General features: G+C 51.2%; 1 protein-coding gene across 3 annotated transcripts in view; it reads right to left on the bottom strand.

The window, feature by feature from the left end:
- tanc2a (tetratricopeptide repeat, ankyrin repeat and coiled-coil containing 2a) overlaps nt 1–10,000 on the bottom strand; it is a 99,312-nt gene that overhangs the window by 43,439 nt on the left and 45,873 nt on the right. The window contains exon 1 of one of the 3 annotated variants that reach the window (XM_027021822.2): nt 8,113–8,259. The exons of 1 other annotated variant lie outside the window; for it this stretch is intronic. The gene's annotated coding sequence lies outside the window, so the exon portion shown is untranslated. Of the gene's footprint in view, nt 1–144; nt 198–8,112; nt 8,260–10,000 lie in introns of those variants that run through there. One more of the 3 variants, XM_035525340.1, reaches the window with a different exon arrangement.

The raw sequence follows: 10,000 nt of genomic DNA, 5'->3' as shown, positions 1-10,000 counted from the left end.
AATAAAAAAGAAGTGACAAAAAATTATATTAAACTAGGAAAAAAGAAGATAAGGGTAATAAGAAGCATAAATGTATTAATCAGATAAAGATTATTGCTCTATAGTGAGAGTGCAGTGGCTGTGTTAGCGTAGCGCGTTACTCACCGTCTCTCACTGAGGGGTGTTACCACATGATCTCTCTCTCTGTCTCTCTCCTTTGTTGTATAATTTCTAATTTTCCATCACTACCCTTTCCTCTTCTAACACACACACACACACATACACGCAGTGGGATGTAGAGCCAGGGTGAAGGGGCAGTTTCGTTGCATCGGCCACTGCAGCTCGACTGCGTCATGTGATGGCGTCAGACAGGAAGTCGTCATGTGGATCCCAGCCGGGCCACCAGTGACAGATGGACCCAGCAGGACAAGAGTAAATCCAGAAGCTGATGAATGAAACACACACACACACACACACACACACACACACACACACACACACACACATTCCCTCTCTCTCTCTCTCTCTCTCACACACACACACACACACACACACACACACACACACACACACACACACACACACACTCTCTCTCTCACACACACACACACCCCTGTAACGTGCTATGATTCAGTCTACGCCCACTACACGTACACGCACCTCTCAAACAAACCTTTCTAACTTCACAAAATGTCTCACTTCATAATCAGACCGACATACATCAGTGCGTCTAACATGTTTTGCTCCTAACAGCCCGTGAGGCACTGCAGATAGCACCTGCACAGCGCTGGGGGAGCGGACCCTCCGTCACAGTCTGCTCAGTTAAAGTACTCCATCACAGCCCAACACGCGCAGTACTATAACACAGCGCCTCTGGATACCAACCACGCACCTTTCACTGGCTGTCAGTGGATGACACACACACAGCAATAACACGAGCAAAGAGGATTTACGCTGTGGCAAGAAGGGGCGGAAGAAAAAACATTGACTCAAGAGAGAAATAAGAGAATGATGGAGAAGAGAAGGTATGTTGAAAGAGAAACCCGACAGAAGACAGAGCATGAGACCTCGCCGCCCTTAGCCAGAGCGAAGTCTTACGCAAGCGGCATTCTCCTGTATACCAGGAGAGACACACCGAGCGAGAAAAGAGAGCGTCTTACCCCGATCTCTCTTTTGCTGAGATGAGTGTATTATTAATGTAAGATAATCTAACCCTGCTGTGTGTCCTATCAGAGCAAATAGATAGCCATGTCATCTGATGCTTACTCCAGCCCTGAACTCACTCTACCCCACTGCAGCTATGAGGTGTGTGTGTAGCATTAATAGCATTATCCTGAGCTGAGTAATCAATGGAGACATTAGCCACGGTGGTAAGCTGCACTCTGAGTGAGTGCACACAGCGTTTGGGAAGCAAAGCCGAGCCTGATCACTTCTGTACATCTGCTTCTGCTCTGCTTTCTTCTGCCGTTCAAATACACGTGTGCAATTCGGTTCAACTACCGTAAAAAACAAACACAAACAAACAGAAACACCCTGCTCACCTAATCAACACCTCCTCCACCCTCTAAACCCCCACAGGAGCCAGTCCTGCGACCTTGAAGGGAGAGGGAGAGAGGGTGAGAGAGAGAGGGAGAGACAGAGAGAGAGAGCGAGAGAGAGAGCGCGTGAAAGAGGCCCTGGGCTATGACACACACATAGTGACTCGATGAGAAGTTCAGGGGATTGTTGAATCAGAAATCATTGAGAGGTACACATGGGCAGCACTGCACTGCCAAGAAAGAAAAACTGAAGACTATTCAATGTGACATAGGCGTAGACGAGGCATTTTTAGACAAAAAACGAGGGTCTCCAGGTTGCGACTGGTCTGGGTTGTTTTTTTACCACTTCTGAAGCGTCTCTGTGTATGATGTTCTGTGGCTGACGAAGTATGTGAGAGAGCGAGCGAGAGAGAGAGAGAGGGGGAGTGAGAGAGAGAGAGGGGGGGGGAGAGAAAGAGAGAGAGAGGGGGAGTGAGAGATTGAGAGAGGGGGTGTGTGGGGTAGAGAGAGAGTGAGAGAGAGAGAGAGAGAGGGGGAGAGAGAGAGGGAGAGAGAGAGAGAGAGAGAGAGAGGGAGGGAGGGAGAGAGAGAGAGAGAGAGAGAGAGGGGGAGAGAGAGAGAAAGAGAGGGAGAGAGAGAGAGAGAGGGGGAGAGAGAGAGAGAGAGGGAGAGAGAGAGAGAGGGAGAGAGAGAGGGGGGAGAGAGAGAGAGAGAGGGGGAGAGAGAGAGAGAGAGAGAGGGGGAGAGAGAGAGAGAGAGGGAGAGAGAGAGAGAGGGGGGGGGTGAGCTGTGCCCCCCCCCCCCCCCCCCCAAGCCTCAAAACCTTCTTCTTGTTTTTGCATGCAGTGGCAGGAAAACTTGAGTAGCAAGTCACATGAATGAAATCCTTCCTGTACAAGCAGCCCTTCTCATCACGGACAAACACACGTCACTGCCCCTGCACTACCGTCAGCTAGGTGCCCTGCAGCTCTAATCGAACCCACTCAGCCATCGAATGGGGCACAGACCACCTGATCAGCAAGGTCCCGTGTGATTGGTTAGGCCTGGAACTAAAGACTACAGCAAAGGCCAAAAGCACTTCACCTGGGTAAGAGGCGGGGCTTCATCCTCCATCTGGGGGCACGTGCATCTGCATACCTGGGAACTAGAATCAAGGTCGCTATCCTCGCTCGGTTCAGCTCGCGTGCAGAGCTGCTTTACCCATCGTTCCCATTCACGGCAGCTGGACTGAATGTCACGTGCGGGAGTGCGTGGGAAGCGGCTCGCAGTGAAGCCACTCCCCTCCCCCTCTGCCCCGCCCCGGCCATTTCGCAGCCTGTCGGAAGCGCGCCAGCGAACGCTTCCCAAGTTTGCGCAATGCTAGCCTCGTTAGCGGCATATGGTGCGCCTGCAGGCTGCCGGCACTGCCGGTACTGTACGTGGCATCCGACCAATCAGGTCATGCGAAGACGCCATTCCTCTCTGCTCACCGTAGCGACTTCAGTCGGCTTGATCTCGTACTGTAAGACACCGAGCATCCGTGGAAAGATCTGGCCTGCGTTGTTTAAAAATGGCTGTGTGTGAGAAGGTGCCCCTAACAAACCTAATCATCACCACATCTTAAACAAATGAACAAACAACAACGTCTCGGACCAGGGTAACAACCCCCCCGATGTTTACCGCACTTGGCAGAAGCATTTACCCAGAGTGCTTCGCACTCTTTGGAACCCGTATCCTGGAGCCTGATGATACCTTCAAGCCGATGTCCCGTCAGGGCCAGGAGAGGTACGTGTCGCCGCCCACCAAGCGTGTTGTACAGCTGTTCCGCAGTTCCAGGGCTGGGCCGTGGAGATACCATAACTCCACCACAAGGGGGTGCTTCCGAGGGCTTCCCTGTGCACCGTGGCTGTCCGCTATGTGCCGCATACTTGCCCAGTACTGCAGATCCCCTACAGAGAACTTGAGTGACATCTGGGGGGCGGAGCTTCAGGGTGAGTTACGGTTTATGGACGTCATTCACTTGTTTCTTCATTCATGCCTCACTCATTCACAGCTGTGAGCGCCATGGCCAATCAGGACCCAGCAGCACAACCGAATAAGGGCCTCGAGGGCGTGGCCATGTAAATTTTGTTCAGACGTCATGGGCCATGGGACGAGCTGTCAGTCACCCAGACTGCAGCCCAGCAGAACATGCCACTCTGAACGAACATGTCGATGTGGCGAGGTAACCACAGCTCAGCTTCAATCTGACACGCTTGCTCCAGGGCCACTATAAACAAATTTAATCTCTGTAGCACAGAACGTTACCCTTAAGAACGGTTTTACACAATAAAAGTCTGCCAACGGCATTCCGTGTGAATATCTGCTGTATTTTCTTCTTTAGGCGAATATAGACAGAGACGTGCTAACTTCTGGTGTCAGTTGGCTAATTGGATCCATCAGGAGACGTAAGCTATTATCACCTTACTGTGAAAGCAGAGTTTTGCTTCCTAACGTACATCTGGGAGAAGATAAACTCTTGCCAGATCTATTTACAGGCCTAGTGCACGTTCTAACCTACAGGGAGCGTTATTACGCAGACACCAACATACCTCATCGTGAGGAAGGGTTTTCAATAATCTCAGCGCTTTGGTACTAATCCCAGGATGTGCTTGATGGCTGCAGTTCCGATGGTCTTTATAATTTATGAGTGTCGTGTGAGTCTCTCTGGTCCAGTATCAGTTGCACATATTGCTCTTGGCGAGAAACCTTGCTAAGTGTGATGTGCATCTCTCTCTGGCATCTGTTTTTCTCTCTCCTCCCTCCCTCACTCCATTTCTCTTTCCCTCATTCATGCCATCCCTCTCTTTCTTTCCTCCTCACACACTAAAAGCAGCTGTAAGCCAGTTTGCATTAAAGCGGAGAACAGGTAGACTTGATCCATGAGCACCTGGCACTACAAAAGAGGTGCTTGTGGACATGGAATCATTAACTAATCCAGGTGTGCCATCGGAGAGCCAGTTCTACTGGGAGAGAAACTCCACCAGCAGACACACTAAAGCTCCCTCTGATCCCCAGTGTGGAGCTGTACAGACACGTAAAAGAGCAGCACATTCAAATATGGTGGACTTGTGTGTGTGAGTGAGAGAGAGAGAGAGAAAGAATGAGAGATTAGAGTGTGTACCGGTATGGGGAGTATAATGGTTGAGAGGTGAGAAAGAGGGAGAGGCAGGGAGAGAGAGAGAGAAAGAGAGAGAGAGAGGGAGAGAGAGATGGAGTGGGAAGCAGAGGGAAAGAGAGAGAGAGAGAGAGAGAGACCGAGCGTCCATCTGCTGTCTAGAAACGTGATCCTCGGGCGCAGTCTGCTAGTGATGAATAATTCAGCATTTCTGCTGGTCGTGGCCTGAGTTAATGGAAGGAGCTCTCTGGCTTTCTGATCTCCGCACCCCTGCTCTGCTCGCTGCTGGGATCCAGAACTCGGCGGCCCGTACAGAGCTGGACAGTTGTCTCCAAATACCAACGGTACTGCATAAAAGTCAGATATTTCCCCAATATGTTCCACCAAGAGTGGAACTGTGTAGTAGTAATGTCCTCCGCTGATCTAGATAGTAATGTCAGAGGTGTGTACTGCACTCCTGCCCTGTACTGCACAAAACACTATGGAATAGTAACTACAGTAATACACAGACGTCTATAGGGAACTACAGTACTACATAGAAGTGTGTAGGGTACTATAAAATGCCATAGAAGGATATATTATAGGGTTGCCCGGAGATTTTCAGGAAGCTACAGTAAAGCACAGAGGAGTTTGGGAAGCAGCAGTGTATTCCTCCAGCGTGTAGGAGGTGCTGTAAGGTTACAGAGACACATAAGGGGTCACACTGCTCTCCGAGGGCTTCAAACAGGCTGCGTCTGAGCTCACTAGCAACGGCCTTGACGTCATAAATCCTCTACTCAAAGCGGCGTCAGCAGAGCAGGATGTGGTCAGTGCCTGACAGAGCAGAGGGGAAAGGGAGGCTACGTAGACCATGTAGGCAGTGGAGAGAGAACAGAGGCAGGTCCAAGCCTTCAGGGTGCCCCAACAGTGGGCGCTAGTCCTAATGACCTCAACACCCATGACCTCAACACTGATGTGGAAAGAATGAGAGTGGCAAAATTCCTCAGCCTCATTTGATCATTTAAAAATTTATGTTCTCAAAAGAGAAAGCCAGCGATGATGAATGGAATTCCTTTACCTTCCCCTTTCTCCATGAACATGATACCACCCACCAACCTCCACCTACCCACCACAAACCTCCACCTACCCTACCCACCAACCTCCACCTACCCTACCCACCAACCTCCACCTACCCTACCCACCAACCTCCACCTACCCTACCCACCAACCTCCACCCTACCCTACCCACCAACCTCTACCCTACCCTACCCACCAACCTCTACCCTACCCTACCCACCAACCTCTACCCTACCCTACCCACCAACCTCCACCTACCCTACCCACCAACCTCCACCTACCCTACCCACCAACCTCTACCTACCCTACCCACCAACCTCCACCTACCCTACCCACCAACCTCTACCTACCCTACCCACCAACCTCCACCTACCCTACCCACCAACCTCTACCCTACCCTACCCACCAACCTCTACCCTACCCACCAACCTCTACCCTACCCTACCCACCAACCTCTACCCTACCCACCAACCTCTACCCTACCCTACCCACCAACCTCTACCCTACCCTACCCACCAACCTCTACCCTACCCTACCCACCAACCTCCACCTACCCTACCCACCAACCTCTACCCTACCCACCAACCTCCACCTACCCTACCCACCAATCTCCACCTACCCTACCCACCAACCTCTACCCTACCCTACCCACCAACCTCCACCTACCCTACCCACCAACCTCTACCTACCCTACCCACCAACCTCTACCCTACCCACCAACCTCTACCCTACCCTACCCACCAATCTCCACCTACCCTACCCACCAACCTCTACCCTACCCTACCCACCAACCTCTACCCTACCCTACCCACCAACCTCCACCTACCCTACCCACCAACCTCCACCCTACCCAGTGCCTGCCAGCACTCCACCCACTCTACTCCTGCAGCACCAGCTCACAGGACTACAGCACTGCACTGTACCTCACTGCACCGTGCCTCACTTACCTGATATGTAGCTCACTGCGCCGTACCTCACTGCACTTCACACATATAGATGCACTCACCCCCAGATACAGCACAGGAGGAGACACACACACACACACACACAGACACACGGCACACCCTGCCATCAGTTTCTATTGCTCTGATGAGACCAAAGGTCATGCGAAGAATCATGATATGGAGGGACAGAGGGTGTACGAGTGTAAAAGTGTGTGTGCGTGTGTGTGTGTGTGTGTGTGTGTGTGAGAGAGACAGATTTTGTTTCCTTACATTGTTGCATTCCCATAAGCCTACTATGAGTGACAGTATACTGTACAGTAGATGTGTGCATCTAGCGTGAGAATGTATATGTGAGTGAATGTTTGTGTGTGTGTGTGTGTGTGTGTGTGTGTGAGAGAGTGTGAGTGTGTGTGTGTGAGAGTGTGTGTGAGTGTGTGTGTGTGCGCGAGTGGGTGTGCGTGTGTGTGTGCACAGTGAATAATGCCTGTCCTTTTCTTGTGTGTGTGTGTGTGCGTGCGCGCGTGTGTGTGTGTGTGTGTGAGTGTGTGTGTGTGTGTGTGTGAGTGAGTGTGCACGTGCGTGTGTGTGAGTGTGTGTGTGTGTGAGTGTGTGTGTGTGAGTGAGTGTGCACGTGCGTGTGTGTGAGTGTGTGTGTGTGTGAGTGTGCGCGCGTGTTTGTGTGTGTGTGTGTGTTTGTGTGTGTGTGTGTGTGTGTGTGTGTGTGCGCACAGTGAATAATGCCTGTCCTTTTCTTGTCAGGATCTGAACACTTCTTGGTAAGCTGTTCGATTAGACAGTGATTCACAGAGCAGTAAACCAGCACTGATAACACAAGGGCAGTGGACCACACACACACACACACACACACACACACACACACACACACACAAATACCACCGGACACACGGACACCACCCGCACAGACCACCCCAACACACTGACACCACCCAGCACACTGACACCACCCGCACAGACCACCCAGCACACTGACACCACCCGCACAGACCACCCAGCACACTGACACCACCCAGCACAGACCACCCAACACACTGACACCACCCACACCCGCACAAAGGACAGTCCACCCAGCACACCAACACCACCACCTGAAGGCAACAGACCCAGCACAATCACACCGGCAAACGCCTCACAGAGAAACGTCTCTGCCAACACTGAGAGGTCACGCGGACAGACGGACGATGCGTCAGCCCAGGCGGCCAGGAGCTGGAGCTGTCCTGTACCGTGTGTTACCAGGACTCTGGAAGGCATCGTGCTGACATTACTAAGCATGACACCCAAACACATGTTTTCGCTAAAGCTCGTTTTCCCAGACACCCCTCCTCTGGGTTTCTCTGGTCTGGTCCTACCTCCAGTGAGCACTAAAAGACCCCGGACAAGCACCCCAGAAAGTTTCACACAGCCCCGTCCCACCATAGCCGAGGCAGACCCCATCACTCACCTCACCGTGGAGACGGTGTGTGTCCTCCCTGCTGGGGAGACACAACGCCATGGTGAATGTTTAGAAGCACAGACGACAGCAGAGAAACCAGAGGAAAAGCACCAGAGGAGGGGGAAAAAGGAATGGACTGAGAGAGAGAGAGAGAGAGAGAGAGAGAGAGAGAGAGAGAGAGAGAGAGAGAAGCTGAACTGACAGACAGTGACCTCTCTGCAGTGTTGAGGAGGACTGCCAGGTACTGCGCATGCACCAACAGCACACACACACACACACACACACACACAGAGCGAGGCGGACAGATGCTCCCTCCTTCTCCTCTTTTCTCCCACTCGATAACAGCTATTCATCCGCCTCTCTCGCTCCCTCCCTCCCAACACACATTCTCTTAACCTCTCCTGGATGTGTTCAGTTCCACCCCCTTCTCTCCCACAGAAACTCTCGACTGCTTTCACTTCACACTCGGAGAGAAACAGAGGGAGGGAGAGAGGGAGAGAGGGAGAGAGGGAGGGAGAGAGGGAGAGAGAGAGAGAGAGGGAAGCATTGTATGGCTTATGATGCTGAGAATCAGCAAAACTGAAATGCAAGAACCAGAATGTCAACAAACAATCTACAAAGCTCCAGCTTACATTCAAGGGCCTGTGTTACACTCCCACAGTGCAGCGGACCCTCAGCATTCTCAAAAACGATGACACATTCAGAAATCCTGTGAAATGGCCGATGTTATTTGGCTGAAGTGGCGCATCGTGATGTGGCCCTCAGCGCGGTCCTCCAAAAGTCCGGCCCTGGATCCTTATTCAAACTGCTGAGATCTCCTTTCAGCTCTGAGCACTCTGCACTTCTGCTGCAGGGACCATGGCCACAAGAATACGGCCCTGTGTACACTCAGGGACAACGCGAGACATCCCGCAAAATGCCTGAAGGTGTCCTACCCAATATTACTGGAATGTTATTGCTATGTGTAATACTTGTCTGTGTGTGGGTGTGGGTGTATGGTGTGAAAGAACGAGAGACAAACAGTGCTAATATGTTGCCTTAAACCTGTTGTGTTTCATGTTCTATACTGCTGGTGTGTGTATGTAAAGTTATGTACATATATACCAGACATTACGTCATGTGTAATGTAACTTGGCGAACACGCTTACTGTGCCTTTAATTTGTTACAAATGGCAGACCGTATTTCATAAGAGAGAACACACACACACACAGTGCGAGCCAAGACTGCAAATGTAACATCCTCCAAGGCATCAACAGAAAATGTCAACAGTGATGTAATTACCTGTCAGGTGATTTACACACACCTTACCAAAATCAAGAAGGTTCTCGTTCTCATTCTCTCTCTCTCTCTCACACACACACACACACACACACACACACACACACACACACACACACACACACACGCACACAACTAAACTCAACAGTTGAGGGGTGACGCTAAATTCAACAGCTGAGTTGTGCTGAAGGTGGCCGTTAGCTTGTGCGAGACACAAACATCTAACCTGTCATAGGACGTCATCATTCAGACACCTGCCCTGTCAAAGGTGATCATTCAGACACCTGTCCTGTCAAAGGTGATCATTCAGACACCTGCCCTGTCAGAGGTGATCATTCAGACACCTGCCCTGTCAGAGGTGATCATTCAGACACCTGTCCTGTCAAAGGTGATCATTCAGACACCTGCCCTGTCAGAGGTGATCATTCAGACACCTGCCCTGTCAGAGGTGATCATTCAGACACCTGTCCTGTCAGAGGTGATCATTCAGACACCTGTCCTGTCAGAGGTGATCATTCAGACACCTGTCCTGTCAAAGGTGATCATTCAGACACCTGTCCTGTCAAAGGTGATCATTCAGACACCTGTCCTGTCAAAGGTGATCATTCAGACACCTGC

Source organism: Electrophorus electricus, chromosome 4 (genome assembly GCF_013358815.1).
Source record: "Electrophorus electricus isolate fEleEle1 chromosome 4, fEleEle1.pri, whole genome shotgun sequence".
Lineage (NCBI taxonomy): Eukaryota > Metazoa > Chordata > Actinopteri > Gymnotiformes > Gymnotidae > Electrophorus > Electrophorus electricus.
This window is presented reverse-complemented; position numbering and strand designations above follow the sequence as displayed.